The sequence below is a fragment of the Mytilus galloprovincialis genome, chromosome 7 (assembly GCF_965363235.1).
Source record: "Mytilus galloprovincialis chromosome 7, xbMytGall1.hap1.1, whole genome shotgun sequence".
NCBI lineage: Eukaryota > Metazoa > Mollusca > Bivalvia > Mytilida > Mytilidae > Mytilus > Mytilus galloprovincialis.
In genome coordinates, this window is record NC_134844.1 from 58,592,053 (window position 1) to 58,612,577 (window position 20,525).

Sequence of the window (20,525 nt, forward strand, 5' to 3'; positions counted from 1 at the left end):
ATGAAGTCCTCAGATGACATTCCTTGTCAATTGTGATGAATATACCATATGACTATATAATAATTTCCTGCAGCAAGTGCTTAACTTATAAGTCAAAGTGAACACGGTTACTAAGGAACTACAAATGTGTAAAGGCAGTATTAAGTTGTACTACTCTATGTTAATGTGGAGGACAATGTGATAGAATATGATAAACAAAGTGTGGTTTGACAAAACATGTACATGTACATTTCATTTATTGTTAGATATTGTTAACGTCAATTGAGAACATTTGAGCAGTTGATGTTCTTATAACATTACGTGTATGATATAAAATTCATTATGTCTGCAATCAAGGTTTTTGAAAGTTGTTTCAAATGAACAATATCAACAAAACGAATTATCCAGTAATCAGCCAACTATTATAAACGAAAGGTATACAAATGTTTTCTTGCTTTATTTCTATGTATAAAATAAAATTCTCCTGTTATTCTATGTTGAACAAGCGGTTGCACGAATATTGCTTTCAGAATAATAGTTCATTTTATGATCTTCTTCGTGTCCGCGTTTTAATGCTTTTGTACCCTCTACAAAACAGAAGAATTACTCGGGGGAAGGGGATAGGCTAGCTATTTGTCCTGTTTATATAGCTCAAACAAATACATTTATATATATCTTCCACAATGCATTTTTTTTATTATATCGAATAATGACTACATATTTTGGCTTATAAAAAAAGAAGATTTTTCAAGATGGCCGCCATTCAATATGGGTAATATTTCCAAAACTGTTGTTCTACAAGACAATTGGATTCAGCACTGTTATTCTATCAACCAGATTTCATGTCAATATCTTCTATAATATCATTTTCATGATTTTCTATTATTAATCTATTGAGATCAAACGGCCGCCATTTTAAAATGGCCGCCTCTTCCGCCAATTTCGATTTTCAGATTGGGTCCATAGCTTTAAATGTTGTCCATGACATATACTACTACTATGCCAAATTTCATGCTTTTACCACAATCTGAGCAATTTTGTCAAAAATCTGCACAAATCGACTGGACTATAATACAGGGTTCTTACTAAGGATTTTTGAAGGGACTCCTAATTCAGACAACCTTTTATTTATTTGAGTGTTTTTCAGTTTGAATTCATGCAAAGTTACTACTGAGACTGCACTGTTTGGGAATAATTTTAAGCCATTTTTTTCAAATTTGGATTCTTCTCCAGGGGAAAAAGCCTTATTCTCCACTAATTTAAGGCAAACAATATCCCTGAATGTTATAAATTAAGATTACATTGTACATATGGCATGATTGTCTATTTGTAAATGAAAATAAATTTCCTGTCTTAACAAAATATGAAAAAAGTAAGGCGTGAAAAATACAAATAAATATTTATACTGCATTCAATGAATGTAAAAAAAAATAAATGTCCTCTCAAAAATATTATACATTGTACCGTACGTACAAAGTATTGTGCTCCTCTGAAGTATAAGAAATTATCTAGGCATTGTACACCTTTAACATGTCTAAACATTTTGAATAGTGAGCCCTGATATTATTTTTTTTGTAAAAGTTATATATTTTCACAGAAATCACACTATATGCAATCTTTTCAACAGTTGTACAGTAATCTTTTATAAGATAAATGACCATTACAGAAAGTTTGATAAATATATATATATTTACACATTTGGTTATCCCAAAGTAGTTTCTAAATTTATTCAGACAATTAAAGTTATAACTATAAACTTGTAAACAGATGGATCTACTTACATACATACATTTGTACATGCAAACTCTTAACATATACAAAAACATGTACATACTGAACATGTAAATCAAAACATAACAATTGAACAGCAACTTGAGACAAACTTAAAATTTGCAGACTGTCCTTTCTGTTTTTTTACATCAGCTTGTGATTTTGTATAGTTTTTCACCATAATGAATTTCAGACTTAACAAATGTTTGCCAGACTAACAAGCCATAAAAGCAGTTTTTCTGTCTCTTAATTTATTTGGCGGTCCAAGGATTTGTATAGCAAGACAAATCCTTGGCTAGTTGGATTTTTTAAAGATGAATATTTTAGACTAGGTTTAAGTCGTAGCACTAGCTTGTACTGGTAGAAAATTGTAGATTGTGATGTTCGGATGATCGTGCATTTTCCAATTATTCAATGAAGGAATAAAGGGGGTGTTCAAATGCCAGCTGCGCTTCAGCACAAATATGTGCACCTTTCTTTTATCATTTCGACACTGGCTTATACCTTGTTGTAGTCTCTTTCTGATTATATACATGTTCTTGAATAATTTTATTTAGAGTTAGACCAAGGATTTGTATAAAATGTCATATAAAATGTAAATAACAACAGACAAAACATGAGCCAGTGGCGGATCCAGGGAGAGGGTTCCGAGGGTTGGATTCCTCCATTTTGTTGGACGATCAATGCATTTGAATGGGGACATATAGTTGGAACAAGCCCCCCCCCTCTTGTCCTGGGCAAGGATTTGTATACAAATCCTTGTCCTGGGTTAGGAACCCCCTTTTTCAAATGGCTAGATTCGCCACTGTTAGCTGTCTCTGATTTCAGAGTTCTTTTACGGACATTCTAATTCACCCATCTCCTACTCCTGAAACCTTTGTAACAGATCATTAATATATAATTCTAGTAGGTAGAAATTCTCACCATAGTTATAGTAAACACAAAAAGAAGCAATATGAAAAAGGGTAATTATATGACTGCTTACAAGGTCTTCTCTCCGACCTGTAGTGAACATACATGTATGCACAATAGGCCGTTTTAAAAGGCATAATTCTGTCGAGAAATACAGTACCTTTGTTGTTAACATCCAATTTAACACAGAAGCAAGTATAGATGTAAACATTTCCATCACGTTTTCTCAGAAAATTCGAGATCAATGAAGTTAATTCATGTTAATTTGATCCCGCCCATAATGACGACATTTGGATGCATCTGGTGACCGTAGTGGTATTTTAAAACGACGATAATAGCACACGTTATCAATTTACAAGCCCTTTTTTTAAAGAACACCAAACAAACTATACTTAAATGAAATAATTACGTGTCATAGCTGAAATCGACTAAATGAGATACTTTATTGATTTTATCTAAACCCATCCTACTTTGCACTGACGCGGAACCATTTTAGACAGGTCGGCCTGAAACATTCATCAAAATAACAACAACCAAAGCACCTTTCACTATATTATTTGAACTGTTTACGTATCATACACATTTATTTCATATTATTAAAGTTTTTTTCACATAATTCCTCATTTTGAAGGAGGAGATTGAACTCAAATATGCGATTTGGACAGCCTTTTTGGGCGGGATTATGGCGATGACCAGGAGAAAATATGCATAGTCAATTTAGCTGTAAATAATGCGTATAATAACGATATTAATTGATTTCTTAATCTGAACTGACATAATCTTACATATAAAAGTATCATCATGCAAATATATATATTATACTTACAATAGGCTGACTTTAATCTTGATGCGACACGAATTCAACTGTTAATGGATGACATAAAACGACAAACGAGATGCATCACGGTTTATCTCGCCAAAATCTCGTATACGTAGCTTTTTATATACAGCCAATGCAAAATGCTCGCGAGATTCCTATCCTTCTCACTATACAAATCCTTGGACGAAAAAAAAACATTTTGAGGGGAAAAAAAATTGAGAAATTGTTTTTTTTTGTGTTTCAGTTTTAACTTTTATTTTTCAAAATTTGAAAATCGAATAAGGCAAAAGCAACCGAATAAGGAAATGAAAATCGAATAAGGAAATAGAAACCGAATAAGGAAATAGAAATCCAATAAGGAAAGAGAAACCGAATAAGGAAACAGAAACCGTATAAGGAAATAGAAACTGAAAAAGGAAATAGAAACTGAATAAGGAAATGAAAATATAATAAGGAAATAGAAACCGAATAAGGAAATGAAAATCGAAAAAGGAAATAGAAACTGAATAAGATAATAGAAACCCAATAAGGAAATAGAAACCGAATAAGGAAATCAAAATCAAATAGGGAAATAGAAACCGAATAAGGAAATGAAAATCGAATAAGGAAATAGAAACCGAACAAGGAAATGAAAATCGAATAAGGAAATAGAAACTAAATAAGGAAAAAAATCCGTTTTAGGAAATATAAACCGAATAAGGAAATAGAAACTGAATAAGGATATAGAAACCCAATAAGGAAATAGAAACCCATCAAGGAAATGAAAATCGAACAAGGAAATAGAACCTGAATAAGGAAATAGAAACCGAATAAGGAAATGAAAATCGAATAAGGAAATCGAAACCGAATATGGAAATGAATATCGAATAAGGAAATAGAAACCGAATAAGGAAATGAAAATCGAATAAGAAAACAGAAACCAAATAAGGAAATAAAAATCGAATTAGGAAATGAAAATGGAATTAGGAAATAGAAACCAAATAAGAAATGAGAGAAAAAAAATTTTAAGAAAAAAATTTGAGGAAAAAAAAATTTGTGAAAAAAAAATTTGAGAAAAAATTTTTTGAGGAAAAAAAATTCAGTTTGGACTTGTAATATTTTTCAAAATTTGAATAGCGAAAAAGTAAAAAGGAAACCGAATAAGGAAATGAAAATCGAATAAGGAAATATAAACTGAAAAAGGAAATGAAAATCGAAAAAGGAAAAAGAAACTGAATAAGGAAATGAAAATCGAATAAGGAAATAGAAACCGTATAAGGAAATAGAAACCGAAAAGGAAATGAAAATCAAATAAGGAAAAAGAAACGGAATATGGAAATGAAAATTGAATAAGGAAATAGAAACCGGATAAGGAAATGAAAATCGAATAAGGAAACAGAAACCAAATAAGGAAATGAAAATGGAATTAGGAAATGAAAATGGAATTAGGAAATAGAAACCAAAGAAGAAATGAGGGAAACCAAATTTGAGGTATACAAAAATTTGGACGAAAAAAAAATTTTAGGAAAAAAATTTTGAGGAAAAAAAAATTTGTGAAAAATAAATTTGAGAAAAAAAAATTTTGGGAAAAAAAATTTTGAGGAAAAAAAAAATTCAGTTTGGACTTGTAATATTTTTAAAAATTTGAATAGCGAAAAAGTAAAAAGGAAACCGAATAAGGAAATGAAAATCGAATAAGGAAATATAAACTGAAAAAGGAAATGAAAATCGAAAAAGGAAAAAGAAACCGAATAAGGAAATGAAAATCGAATAAGGAAATAGAAACCGAATAAGGAAAAAGAAACTGAATAAGAAAATAAAAATTGAATAAGGAAATGAAAATCGAAAAAGGAAATAGAAACCGAATAAGGAAAAGAAACTGAATAAGGAAAAAGAAACCGAATAAGGAAATGAAAATCAAGTAAGGAGAAAGAAACTGAATAAGGAAATGAAAATCGAATAAGGAAATGGCAACTGAATAAGGAAAAAGAAATCGAATAAGGAAATGAAAATTGAATAAGGAAAAAGAAACCGAATAAGGAAATGAAAATCGAATAAGGAAATCGAAACTGAATAAGGAAAAAGAAACCGAATAAGAAAATGAAAATCGAATAAGGAAATAGAGAACGATAAAGAAAACGAAAAAAAAAATTTGAGGAAAAATTTTTGAGGAAGAAAAATTTTGAGAAAAAAATTTTGAGGAAAAAAAATTTTGAGGGAAAAAAAAATTCAGTTTGGACTTGTGATATTTTTCAAAATTTGAATATCGAAAAAGGAAAAAGGAAACAACTTGTGTTTGGTTTATACAGTACTAGGTCACTAGCACACATTGTAACTAATAATATTGCTAAAGTGCTATATAGGTCCAATGGACCGGGTGTAAATATCAAATTGCTATGTATATACTTAAATGAATGTTTTGATGATACACATATCACTATAATAAATACTTACTTACTTATTTACTTAGTAATACTTAAATGCTCATGAGACTTTCAAGGTCAAATATATATGCAATCAATCTGACTTGTATTATAATACACAATCTAGGATTTAAAGTGGTAGATCTTAACGGTTTGAACTAATGTTTATGCGTCTCTCTGAGCTACCTAAGACGAAATACATCCAAAGTATACGAAGGATAACGGCCATACAAAGTTACACACACATTAAAGATCATTATATTCAAGACATACATAGTTTATGACCAATAATTAAAAAAAGAGACTGTTTTTCAAACATGTGAGCACATTGTTATCTACTAAGAAAGTTTTCAATTGTAACTTATTATGATAACAATTACAAAAAATCCAGAAATAATTTGATAAATTTTATTTAATATAAAAGAAATAAGCGGTCCCAAGGACTCTAAAAAAATCAATATTGTATTTTGTTTATGATGTCACATCAAACAAAAATGCCTTATTCAGCGAGTTCGCTATTAACAACTTGTTAGTTTCTATGTCATAATACAATGCAGACGGCTTTTGGAGACCGTCCTTTGCAGATAATATTTGTTTATGCCGTTGTCCATCAGAGGAGATAACTACCACATTGCAAGAATCACGCCCTATCACATACACATTACCATCATTGTCTACAGATATACCAAGTGGATGCTTCAGTATGCTTTCATCCTTAAATATCCAGTTTGCCTGTCCTTGCAGACTAGTACATGTTACTATGTTCGTGAATGAGTCTGTAAATATTAAATTGTCATTGAATGTTGTTACGTATGACCTATCAGGTAGTTTTGAAATTATTATTGTTCTAACGGAATCATCACTCAAACTGATTTTCCTCATCCCCGATCCTCTTCCACAATATATCAAATCTTTATCCTTTAGTGCAATGCCATCATTACTGGAACCAATATTCAATGTTTTGGTGACATTCTTTAATTCTATATCTATTAAAGAAACACACTGTGAGTAGCAACCCGAAGTTACAGCTATAATATTATCGCCTAAATATATGACATCAAAAGCATTTCCTGGTTTAATTCTAAAGTCTTTCGATCCATCTTGATTGACTACTGTAACATAACCTGGATAGTAACAAGTAAACACCATTCTACCATTCGGAAGCATTGTACAACCTCTAACCTCTTTACTATACGTATTAACAGACTGAACCAACGTTAGTTTCAAGTTATCTATGGACTTGTCAAGTACAGGAATGATCAACTGGGCTTGTTTATCCTTCTGTCTTAGAAAGGGGATATCATTTGGTTTCGTCTCTGAAATAACTTCTCCAAATACTTTAACCTTATTCGTCAAATTCTCCAAATATGTGTCTATCTTACAAAAGAACCGAGCATGGCTTAGACTATCGCTTTCCCTAATTGATTGTATGAATTCCTCTTTTGTAGTTACGTCACGCTCCATTTGTTTCATAGTAAGAAACGTTTGCAGTTCAGATGCGTGTTGATTTATCTTTAAGTGACTGGATTGGAATTCTTTGATTTCTTTCTCATTTTGCTCAACTGATTTTAGGAATTGGTCAATATTTTTATTTTCTTTATCAATTGTTAACTTTAGTTCTTCTATTAACTTCCTTTGAAGTGTGTCTAGATGAATGTTAATTGCTTCTCTAGCCTTTTTAATTTCGTTTTCAATTTGTGTTTTATGTTCTCTTATGGAAAGTAAATTTTCCTCACGGTTTTTCTTGACCTGTTGCATATAATCAGCTATATCGGAAAGGGTAAGCTCGATTTCTAAGAAAGCATTTGATGCTTTAACGTTTTTGATGACGTCATCAATATCAACAAAATTTTTACATTCGTTGTGCACTTCGATAACACATTTCTTACAGCATGGACAGTCATGTGTTTTACAGAATAGTTGGTATTTTTGGTTATGTTTTCTGCAAGACTGGGCAACCTGAAGAACTTCGGTTGGTAAATTTTGATAATCACCAATAGGCACGGTGTCATGATCACGTGTTGATTTGGAAATGCTGTGGTGTTCTTTGCAGTCATCACAAAGACCTTCATCGCATTCGGAACACCAGACCACTGATGGTTTGTTGATATGTCGAAAGTCACAGATACCACAGACTGACCAATTACTTGCCATTGTCCTAAAAGTAAATTTAATTTGATTCAATATACTATATAAAATTGAGAATGGAAATGGGGAATGTGTCAAAGAGACAACAACCCGACCATAGAACAGACAACATTAGAAGATCACCAACAGGTCTTCAATGCAGCGAGAAATTCCCGCACCCGGAGGCGTCCTTCAGCTGGCCCCTAAACAAATATATATATACTAGTTCAGTGATAATGAACGCCATACTAAACTCCAAATTGTACACAAGAAACTAAAAATAAAAATAAAACAAGACTAACAAAGGCCAGAGGCTCCTGACTTGGGACAGGCGCAAAACAGCGGAGGGGTTAAACATGTTTATGAGATCTCAACCCTCCCCCTATACCTCTAGCCAATGTATAAAAGTAGACGCATAACAATACTTATTTCAGCTGTTTCCCTTTACTGGTCAACAGAAATAAACCATCTATGTAAGGCATTGCTATTTCCAATCAACTTTATCTTCCCTGCTATAAACCGATTGAGATTTATTGTACAGCACTAGATCAATACATGAAAAGTCCAGATATGAAAATCGATTCCATTCATACATGATCTGGTTTACAACTTATGATGAAAGATTGTTTGACTTACTGATTTTTGTTATAAGTCCTTCACATTAAAACATTCCCCGGAAGGAAATTTACATCAAGATTTCGTTAAATGAAATTGGATATGAACAATGCATTTATCATGCTTTTTTTTTTATCAAATCACTGAAATACTCCCTTAAGCTTCTAAATTATTGAAAAATATCATTCTGCATTGACCAATTGTATCTTGTTGCAAATAAGATACAAACATTTTGACTAACGCAATCAAATTATATCTAATAATTGTTATTCTATTGATAATTTAGAGCTTGACATATATAATGAGAAAGACCAAAAGACTTACACAAAGTTTGCTTTAACAATTCATGACTGTACTACTTTACGGGTGCCTAAATTGTTTTAAATTGTATTATTACAATGTGTCAGATTTTTTAAATAATTCAAAGTGATATGTAGTAATTTGTTTATAAGCTGATTTGCCGTCTTAGTGATATATAACGCGCATCATTTATCAAAAAAGGTAGACATGTTTCGCAGTGTTACATTAAGTGCGTTAACTTTAGCATGTGAATAAACCCACCGATTTGTCCGATATTTCAACTGTCGTAACGGGAAGTTTTTACACCAAATACTTTCAGCTTAATCCTACAAATAAAATCAGTATATATTTGTGAATTAAATTAGGTATAAAGAATCTTACAGTCCCTTTTCTTCTTTAGCAATACTCTTTGAATAATTTTAGCAATAAAAAGACAATTCTAGACAAAGTCAAGTCTTATTCTTATATATACTTCCACATGTTCTTAATCAAGAGATATGTTTTTGTGTATCGCCTCTTTGTCTTACAATATGGCACTCTGTCATAATGAGTTGATACAAACTGTAGTCTGTTTATTAATTTTTCGGTTAATTGGTGAGTTAGTCGGACAACAGATTACTTCGTTTACTAATGAAGACCATAAAATTAAGACAAGAAAGGACATGTTAGTTTTGTTAATTATTTTCAAATTGAATTAAATAAATGCCGTTTTTAAATCTACATTTTGAAGTATAAAATTCTGCACAGATAGATGTTACAGTAGTTTAAGGGTAAGTCGATACGAAGAGAAATTTAGATAAATCAATAGACGAACATACCGAACTCGCAAAAAAATACAAACAGTAAAGGTTTAATGAAGTTAGGTGATATATATATATGTGTGTGTGAATTGCATAGACAGTAACATCCAACACTGTGTATCCCATTCCGGAATCCATGGAGGGATCAAAATCCTCAGGTGCAATTTATGAAAATTTTGAAACAGCTGGGAAAAAAATCTTTATTTGTTATCCATAGATTCAGATTTTATTTTCTTACCATTACAAACGTTTCTGAAAGTGCTCCTTGGGGTCTTTCAGTGATTTCGGATTGGAATACCCGGTGTTTACAACATCTATAATCATTACAGAATATTTTATGAAAAAGAGCATGATAATGAATTTCATTCGAATCTTGAAAATCTGGTTAATTGCAGTGAAGATGTCCATGAAATCATTTTTCGTGGATTATTAGATGTATGAAATCGTTACTTAGCTTAGTGAGGTAAGACATGTACGTACTTTTACGGTTATTTTGGATTTTTTATTCGAAATATTTTGTAGTAGAAGTGTTAGTACCTGCATTTAAAAAAAGATACTTGTAGTACAGTATTGCCTGTGACATTCTTTTAATTATGTCCATTGCACCCTCTTGCATGGTCAACATCCAATGGTGGCCATTTATTGGGGTATTCAATATTGAGATGTTGGCCATTTATTGGGGTCATAAAACATAGATTGATGTGTTATCAAATAATGTTACCTGTTGTAATCAATCAGGGTTGAAGTTTTCAACGTGTATGTTTTTTTAAAATTTACCTGTACAGGTAACATAGGTTTCTTTCAATATTGACATTTCACCTTTTTTTGAAAATGTAGAATAACAACATTGTTTTAGTCTTTGTTAATTAATATTATTTTTGATTTTTCTGTCTTTTGAATTTATTCAAATTTATTTTTTTTATTTGTTTTTATTTGTTTTTATTCATTTTTGTATGATTTTGTTTCTTTTTCTTTTAATGTCTTCTTAGTAAGAATCTTGAGAAGCAAAAAGACAAAAATATCAAAGATAAAGTTATTGACTAGCATTTGAAAGACAACAGACTTTAATTATTTTTTTTTTAAGTAAAAAAAAAAAATAATTGTACATGATGTTCATTTAATTGTTTATTTGCATTATTTAATAAATTATCATTAATAATAACTAATAATTAAGCAAATGATATTTTCAAAGAAATCATAAAGCAAGTAATTGTTAGCAAGCCTGTTTCGTATCAAAATAAAATGATCAGACAATATCAATCCTCTTATAATAATTTTTTATAACATCTATTATTATTCACGAAAACTGCAAATATCATTATACAGTTTTAATAGGAAAAAAACATTTTTGTCTATCTTTTTTTTTTTAAATCTGAAATCAGGAGTTACATAATGGACATGTTGAAGAAACTTATTTTCCAAAAAAATATTTAAAGAAAAAAACTGTCTTGCTTTGCCTTTTTGAAACAAGTGTGAACTTTTTAAATATGACATCTTCAGTTTGGCTAATACCTGTCAGTTAAAAACAAAAATTTGACAAAATACACTTATATAGATGGTTACACTTTTATGGTCTATTAATTAAATCATTTTTTTTCTGTGTACATTTATATTGTTGGAAGTGCTGGACTGGTATGATACATATTCTTGGTATACCTTTGCAAATATTTCCCTAAACCCAGGCCTTTTAGATAAAGTTAACAATTTCAGGGACTTGAATGAATTAAGACTTTAAAACCCTTGATGAAAAATCAATTTAAAGAAAAACATAAGAACCTTTTTGAAAATAGATTTAAGAATAAAAACTTTGGTAAAAACTATATACTCAAATGTGTCACATAGAGAGTTAGTGGTCATAATTTAGAAATAGAAAATAGTTGTCAATATAAAATTCCTAGAAAAGATAGAATATGTAAACTGTGCCACTTGCTGGACAATGAAGATCACTCCTTCCTTAATTGTAAAATTAAGAAAACAACTTGAGATAATCTATTTGAAAATTGTTTACCTTCTCATAATATTGTCTCTTACCCAAGAACAAAAAGTGAAAGAAATGCTAAACCTTTATTACATGAATATGTTGAAAATATTGGCTCCCTTATAAAATAGTTTTTATAAGAACTGAGGGCAGAAACCTAAAAAAAATCCATGTGTTTTAATTTCTTATAAAATTGTTGTTAATTCTTTGCATTCAAGATTTCCCTTTATCCTTGACTAGTTTTTGATAAATACCTTGTGTATTAATTAAGCAACAGGGGGTATAATGATGGACATATAGGGCCACCATGGTGGACATAATTTTTATGGCCACCATAAATAAGATAATGTCACAGGCAGTACTGTACATACTGTACGGTATCAATTAACTTGAACGGAAACAAGTTTTGACAGAGAATAAATCGAGGCCAACGTATTTATTAATGTAAACATTAACCCAATACAACGTTTAATAGCTAATAAGACAAAACCAGATCCTCCGCAGGGTGCAGCTTGATACGACCGCAGATGTCGAACACTGAACAGTTGGGGCAAGTATGGTCACAACATTCAAGCTTGATACAGTTCTGAATTTGGATTGTGATTAAATAGTTGACATAGACTATGTTTCTGACACAGACTATGTTTCTGACACAGAATGATTGTGGTCTAAGAACTTTTAGAAAAAATTAATTAGACATTTACCTATTATGGTCCAATATCCAAAATCTTAATACATGGTTGAATTCAGCATATCAAAGAACCTTCAGAATTCAACTTTTGATGAAATCAAATAAAGTTAAATTTTGGACCCTTTAGAACTCAATGTGGACCAATTTGATAAAGGGGCCCACATATCAAAAATCTAAATACATGTTTAGATTCAGCATATCAAAGAACCCCATACATTCAATTTTTGTTAAAATAAAACAAAGTTTAAATTGGATCCCGATTTGGACCAACTTGAAAACTGGACCCATAATCAAAAATCTAAGTACATGTTTAGATTCAGCTATTCAAAGAACCCTAAGAATTCAATTTTTGTTAAAATCAAGTTTAATTTTGGACCCTTTGATACTTAATGTAGACCAATTTGAAAACGGGACCAAAAAGTAAGAATCTAAATACATGGTTAGATTCGGCATATTAAAGAACCCCAAATAATTCAATTTTTGATGAAATCAAACAAAGTTTAAGTTTAGACCCTTGTGGCCCCTAATTCCTAAACTGTTGGGACCAAAACTCCCAAAATCAATCCCAACCTTCCTTTTGTGGTCGTAAACGTTTTGATTAAATGTCATAGAATTCTATTTACTTATACTAAAGTTATTGTGCGAAAACCAAGAAAAATGCTTATTTGTTCACCTTTTTGGCCCCAAATTCCTAAACAATTGGGACCAAAAACTCAAAAATAGATCCCAACCTTTCTTAAGGGGTTATAAACCTTGTGTTAAAATTTTCTTGATTTCTATTTACTTATACTAAAGTTATTAATCAGAAATCATCCGTATTTGGACGACGCTGACGACGACGACGTGATACCAATATACGACCAAAAAAAAATTACGGTCGTATAAAAATACTAAATAAAACAAATATATATATAAATATAATAGTAAAAGCAGGACAATGGATCATAACTTTGCCTGATATAGACACATTCCTTAATTTCGAATGATATGACAGCATATTTCATTAATAGTTTTTACAATGTCGGATTTTTTTACAATGTCAAAATACTAAGCTGCTCCAGCAATGATATCGACCAAATGGTGATTGTAACATGTAAACTTGTCAACAGGACATCAGTACTTTGATTATATCACCTGTAAATATCATTGTTATAATCGATCATGGAAACAAAAGTAGGACAAACAAAATATTAATAAACCTGACTATAGCTCTCGTATGATTAAACGGGTTGTTAAGATTTGTTCGTTCTAAGATTACCATTTATTATTACATTCATGCTGCAACAAAACTTTAAAAAAAATCTAAATATGATAATAATTTGATAACTAGAAATGACGGGACTGTCATTTTATGCCGTATTTGTCCAATTAGTAGGGTCATCCCAGAAAACAGCCCGTAACACGCCTGGTAAACCATCTAATCTCAACCAAATGTTGAGACTGAAAAAAGTATTTTGGCACGTCCTGTTGAGCTTTCTGGTTCAAAATATTCAAAATAAACACAGGGTAGGTAGACTTTTCGTCAATTTACTGAAAATCAATGCGTTTTTTGTAAAATCGGAGAATGTCATGCCATAGATATTGGAATTACGGTTTATCTCGTGTATAACACAAATGAATATGATTTAAAATGACATCGTAATGACTTTTCTCCGGCAGGTAAATGTGGCCAGCGCAGTCAGCTATTGACAAAATGACAGGGATATCATTGATAAACTAGCATATATATCAGTAAATTAGTATTTTTCTAAAACATTATCAACATGAAATTACAGTTTGTTCTTTTTCTTTGCTAATATAATTTCATTAAGCTAAATATGTTATAAAGTATGTCATGTTGAGATTTTCTGGTATCGGTTAAGATATTCTGGAACAATGTTGAGATCTTCTGGTGAATGAAATTTTCAACTATAAAAAAGAAGATGTGGTATGACTGCCAATGGGACAACTGTCCACAAGAGACCAACATGACACAGACATTAACAACTATAGGTCACCGTACGGCCTTCAACAATGAACAAAGCCCATACCGCATAGTCAGCTATAAAAGGCCCCGACATGACAATGTAAAACAATTCAAACGAGAAAACTAAAGGCCTTGTTTATATATAAAAAAGAAAAAAAAATTAACGAAAAACAAATATGATTCAATATGTAACAAATAAACAAACGACAACCACTGAATTACAGGCTCCTGACTTGGGACCGGCACATACATAATATTTGGAGGGGTTAAACATGTTAGCGGGATCCCAACCCTCCCCTTACCTGGGACAGTGGTATATATAACAGTACAACATAAGAACGAACTATAAAAATCAGTTGAAAAAGGTTTAACTCATCAGATGGACAAAAATACAATTGGACGTGGCCGGGTTCTTGAACATCCCGACAACAAAAAGACACTAGGAACAGATCTGAGAGTACTCGCAGTTATCTGACAGCTAGTTCAAAGCCACTAACAACTAATAAAAAAATCATGCATCTGAGACTAAACTATCAATCCGTACACATCCAACATCTAATGAATTTAGTGTAAAGACGTCATAAACAGTCAGAGAAAAACATGACCTTGTGTCGCTTAGTATCAATTACATATACAACTGTCAAAATTCATAAACTTGCCGTATAGTGTTTGACATTTCAACAGTCATTTTAATCTTGTCTGTAGTTATCACAGCAGCTTCTAAAGAGGCCTTTGGTTGTAATAGAGTCAAAATAGTTAATAGCTGTGGGTTTTTTTAAGTACTAGTGTTAAAGTTATAACGCCGGATATTAAGTCCAGCGTTTGAGATGCAGTTTTGCGCAGAAGCTTTAACGTCAATAATGTTGTAATTGACATCTCCAGGGCTAGAATTTATTTATTTATTTATGTGTAACATATTTGTTTTTCGTTCATTTTTTTTTTATATATTAATAAGGCCGTTAGTTTTCTCGTTACAATTGTTTTACATTGTCATTTCGGGGCCTTTTATAGCTGTCTATACAGTATGGGCTTTGCTTATATTTGAAGGCCGTACGACGACCTCTAGTTGTTACTTTTTGTGTCATTTTGGTCTCTTGTGGAGAGTTGTATCATTGGCAATCGTACCACAGAAAGAACATTGATAATAAAACGGATACATACAAATTGAAAACAAAACGCGTAAGAAAAAGCAATTATTGGTATGTTAGTTTTCTTTAGTATCATGAATATTTTTGGCTCAACTTCTTAATCATGATCAGGCAAAATTATTGGCTTTTTATTCTGACATTTTTTTTCCTTCTTATTCCTCTTCCACCTCATTTTTCGGCATATTACACGTCCGTTTTATTTGGTCATTACATCGCGGACTTCTAACGGATGCAAATTTTGTAAATGAAAAAAAATGTTTATCCTTTCGGCGTCCGTTCGAGCTATCTGGTAAGGTGTGACCACAGTTTTTAGCAGATATCGCATGCTGAGCATAGACACACACCTTATTTTTAAGAATTTAAGTTAACCAGGCCAGAGTTCAAACTAACTATCTCCCATAATTTAGCTACGTCGAACCCAGTTTTAAAATATTTAAAAAGAAAACTGAATTAATATTCAGAAATGGATAATCATTAAATTCATTCATTTCATCAAAAGTTATTTTCATTTAAAATAGATAATTGCAAACAATTGTACATACAATGGAGATTACCTCTAACTGTCATAATCTGAAGGAGAACTGTTCTAGCGGACAAATGTGGAACTATCTCGTGACACTTTTAAGACAGTTTTAGCTAGAACAGTTCTAACCAAGAATTGATTTGGTCATTGGTAACTTCTACCTAAAACTGATTTACACAGTTCAACCTGGAACTGATCCTGGCAGTTCCACAGCTAAAAAACATCTACGACTAGAACAGAACTGCGACCTGATTTCGCCACGAACGCGTTACCATTGTTTTGAACATGTTTAAAGTTTGCTACTCTCAACACGATCACCAAGACCTCATCAAGACCGTAACACGACTATACTGCACTACGATCGTCAATAGCATTATTTTTTTAGAGATCGTAGTGCGATCATGGCCTAGTGTGACGGGGCCCGGGTTATAATATAAATGTTGCTGAATACTACTAAATATTAAGGATGTGCCCTGAATGCAGTTGTGAACAAACATCTAAGTTTTAATTATTTCAATACAACACCTGTGAATACACTAAGTTGGACGTCACTTATCATACTTACAAAGCAATTTTAAAATCGAATCATATTTTTTTTGTGATAAGTATTATAATGACAACTAGAGGCTCTAAAGAGCCTGTGTCGCTCACCTTGGTGTATGTGAATATTAAACAAAGGACACATGACAAAATTGTGTTTTGGTGATGGTGATGTGTTTGTAGATCTTACTTTACTAAACATTCTTGCTGCTTACAATTATCTCTATCTTTAATGAACTTGGCTCAGTCGTTTCAGTGAAAATGCTACTGAAAATTTACAAATTTTATGAAAATTGTTAAAAATTGACTATAAAGGGCAATAACTCCTTACGGGGTCAATTGACCATTTTGGTCACGTTAACTTATTTTTAGGTCTTACTTTGCTGTACATTATTGCTGTTTACATTTTACCCCCTATGTTCTATTTTTAGCCAGGGCGGGCATCTTGGTTGGTTGGCCGGATCACACCACACATTTTTTAAACTAGATACCCCAATGATGATTGTGGCCAAGTTTGGCTTAATTTGGCCCAGTAGTTTCAGAGAAGAAGATTTTTCTAAAAGATAACTAAGATTTACGAAAAATGGTTAAAAATTGATTATAAAGGGCAATAACTCCTAAAGGGGTCAACTGACCATTTTGGTCATGTTGACTTATTTGTAAATCTTACTTTGCTGAACATTATTGCTACTACAATTTATCTCTATCTATAATAATATTCAAGATAATAACTAAAAACAGACGCCGGACGCCGGACGCAAAGTGATGGGAAAAGCTCACTTGGCCCTTTGGGCCAGGTCAGCTAAAAATGGTTAAAAATAGACTATAAAGGGCAATAACTCCTAAAAGGGTCAACAGACCATTTTGGTCATTTGACTTATTCGTAGATCTTACTTTGCTGGACATTATTGCTATTTACAGTTTATCTCTGTCTATAATAATATTCAAGATAATATGCAAAAACTGCAAAATTTCCTTAAAATTACTAATTCAGGGCAGCAACTCAACAACAGGTTGTCCGATTCATCTGAAAATTTCAGGGCAGATAGATCTTGACCTGATAAACAATTTTACCCCATGTCAGATTTGCTCTCAATGCTTTGGTTTTTGAGTTATAAGCCAAAAACTGCATTTTACCCCCTATGTTCTATTTTTAGCAATGGCGGCCATCTTGGTTGGTTGGCTGGGTCACGCCACACATTTTTTAAACTAGATACCCCAATGATGATTGTGGCCAAGTTTGGCTTAATTTGGCCCAGTAGTGTCAGAGGAGAAGATTTTTCTAAAAGATAACTAAGATTTACGAAGAATGGTTAAAAATTGACTATAAAGGGCACTAACTCCTAAAAGGGTCAACTGACCATTTTGGTCATGTTGACTTATTTGTAAATCTTACTTTGCTGAACATTATTGCTATTTACAGTTTATCTCTATCTATAATAATATTCAAGATAATACCAAAAACAGCAAAATTTCCTTAAAATTACCTATTCGGGGGCAGCAACCTAACAACAAGTTGTCCGATTCATCTGAAAATTTCAAGGCAGATAGATATTAACCTGATAAACAATTTTACCGATGTCAGATTTGCTCTAAATGCTTTGGTTTTTGAGTTATAAGCCAAAAACTGCATTTTACCCCCTTTGTTCTTTTTTTTAGCCATGGCGGCCATCTTGGTTGGTTGGCAGGGTCACGCCACGCATTTTGTAAACTAGATACCCTAATGATGATTGTGGCCAAGTTTGGTGTAATTTGGCCCAGTAGTTTCAGAGGAGAAGATTTTTCTAAAAGATTACTACTTTAAGATTTACGAAAAATGGTTAAAAATTGACTATAAAGGACAATAACTCCTAAAAGGGTCAACTGACCATTTTGGTAATGTTGACGTATTTGTAAATCTTACTTTGCTGAACATTATTGCTATATACAGTTTATCTCTATCTATAATAATATTCAAGATAATAACCAAAAACAGCAAAATTTCCTTAAAATTACCAATTTGGGGGCAGCAACATAACAACGAGTTGTCCGATTCATCTGAAAATTTCAAGACAGATAGATCTTGACATCATAAACAATTTAACCGATGTCAGATTTGCTCTAAATGCTTTGGTTTTTGAGTTATAAGCCAAAAACTGCATTTTACCCCCTATGTTCTATTTTTAGCAATGGCGGCCTTCTTGGTTGGTTGGCCGGGTCACGCCACACATTTTTTAAACTAGATACCCCAATGATAATTGTGGCCAAGTTTGGTTAAATTTGGCCCAGTAGTTTCAGAGGAGAAGATTTTTCTAAAAGATAACTAAGATTTACGAAAAATGGTTAAAAATTGACTATAAAGGGCAATAACTCCTAAAACGGTCAACTGACCATTTTGGTCATGTTGACTTATTTGTAAATCTTACTTTGCTGAACATTATTGCTATTTACAGTTTATCTCTATCTATAATAATATTCAAGATAATACCAAAAACAGCAAAATTTCCTTAAAATTACCAATTCGGGGGCAGCAACCTAACAACAAGTTGTCCGATTCATCTGAAAATTTCAAGGCAGATAGATATTAACCTGATAAACAATTTTACCGATGTCAGATTTGCTCTAAATGCTTTGGTTATTGAGTTATAAGCCAAAAACTGCATTTTACCCCTATGTTCTATTTTTAGCCATGGCGGCCATCTTGGTTGGTTGGCCGGGTCACGCCACACATTTTTTAAACTAGATATCCCAATGATGATTGTGGCCAAGTTTGGTTAAATTTGGCCTAGTAGTTTCAAAGGAGAAGATTTTTGTAAAAGTTAACGACGACGGACGACGACGACGACGGACGCCAAGTGATGGGAAAAGCTCACTTGGCCCTGTGGGCCAGGTGAGCTAAAAATGACATCTTTTACTCACATTTAAATTATCACCACCTGAAATAATGTGTACGAAAAAATAAACCTAGAAAAGGGGTCCTGTTCGATTGTTTAGTTTTTAACTATTTTATTTCTTTATAAATGTACGCATTTTCGGCATTAAATAATGTCTGTTAGGAATCGAATTCATCCAAATCATATTAATAAATAACCATTGTTAATGTCTGTGACATTTTGGTCTTTTGTGGATAGTTGTCTCATTGGCATTCATACCACATCTTCTTTTTTATATTGTAAAATAATCTTATTTATATTTGTAAGGCATGATTTTTCTATCGGCAATGCTTACAATTGTACCTGTATTTAGATTTTATGTTACAGAAAACATGAATCAGGTAAACCGTAAAAAAAGGTAAACTCGAATAGAACAGCGCAACCAGGCCTTGCGGTCATAAAACTTTCGAGTCAGTTTTTTTGTACTCATACTCGAAAATCAACCAATGAAATTGCTTGATTTCTTGTTTCGAGCATGATTTTTGTGCTCCAAGCACTGAGCAAAGTTTTATGCCTTCAAGGCCAGAAAGTCTCAACATTGTGACAGAATGACTCAACCAATACCTTTATATTTCAACCATTTATAGTTTTTTATTTTTCTGCTCAGAGTAGGCTTGACAAACAAATATTTGTGCAATTTACAGACGTGGTTATCGTAAAGCCTAAAAAATAATTGACATATTTTCTTGCTAAGTCATTAATATCATAGCAGTTCTATCGGATTTAAAGAATGTAAACATTATAATCCGTAGGAGAAAAGTGATTGTGACTTCAATTTAAAATATTTTAAACCAAGAAGAGACATATTAGTTACACATTTTATTTATCTATGGCATGACATTCTCCGATTTTACAAAAAAGCTCGAGCAAAAAAGTCATTGATTTTCAGTAAATCGACGAAAATTCTACCTACCCTGTGTTTATTTTGAATATTTTGAAAAGCTCAACAGGAAGTGCCAGAATACTTTTTTTCCGTCTCAACCATTTGGTTGAGATTAGATGATTTACCAGGCGTGCGTAAGTACTTTCATTATTACTTGTA

General features: G+C 32.0%; 2 protein-coding genes and 2 long non-coding RNA genes across 5 annotated transcripts in view; 1 reads left to right on the forward strand and 3 right to left on the reverse strand.

Moving 5' to 3' along the window:
• Positions 1 to 3,605, reverse strand: part of LOC143083380 (uncharacterized) — a 63,824-nt gene extending 60,219 nt beyond the window's left edge. The window contains exon 1 of one of the 2 annotated variants that reach the window (XR_012980672.1): positions 3,488 to 3,605. This is a non-coding gene — a long non-coding RNA (uncharacterized LOC143083380). Of the gene's footprint in view, positions 1 to 2,821; positions 2,951 to 3,487 lie in introns of those variants that run through there. The other variant, XR_012980671.1, reaches the window with a different exon arrangement.
• The window catches only part of LOC143083383 (uncharacterized), a 201,843-nt gene that overhangs the window by 115,200 nt on the left and 66,118 nt on the right, over positions 1 to 20,525 (reverse strand). The window lies entirely within an intron of this gene.
• The window catches only part of LOC143083385 (mediator of RNA polymerase II transcription subunit 18-like), a 197,876-nt gene that overhangs the window by 66,862 nt on the left and 110,489 nt on the right, over positions 1 to 20,525 (forward strand). The window lies entirely within an intron of this gene.
• Positions 6,278 to 9,252, reverse strand: LOC143081808 (uncharacterized). The gene is made up of 2 exons (XR_012980100.1): positions 9,187 to 9,252; positions 6,278 to 8,041 (listed from the first exon to the last, which is right to left on the reverse strand). It is a non-coding gene; the product is annotated as an uncharacterized LOC143081808 (long non-coding RNA).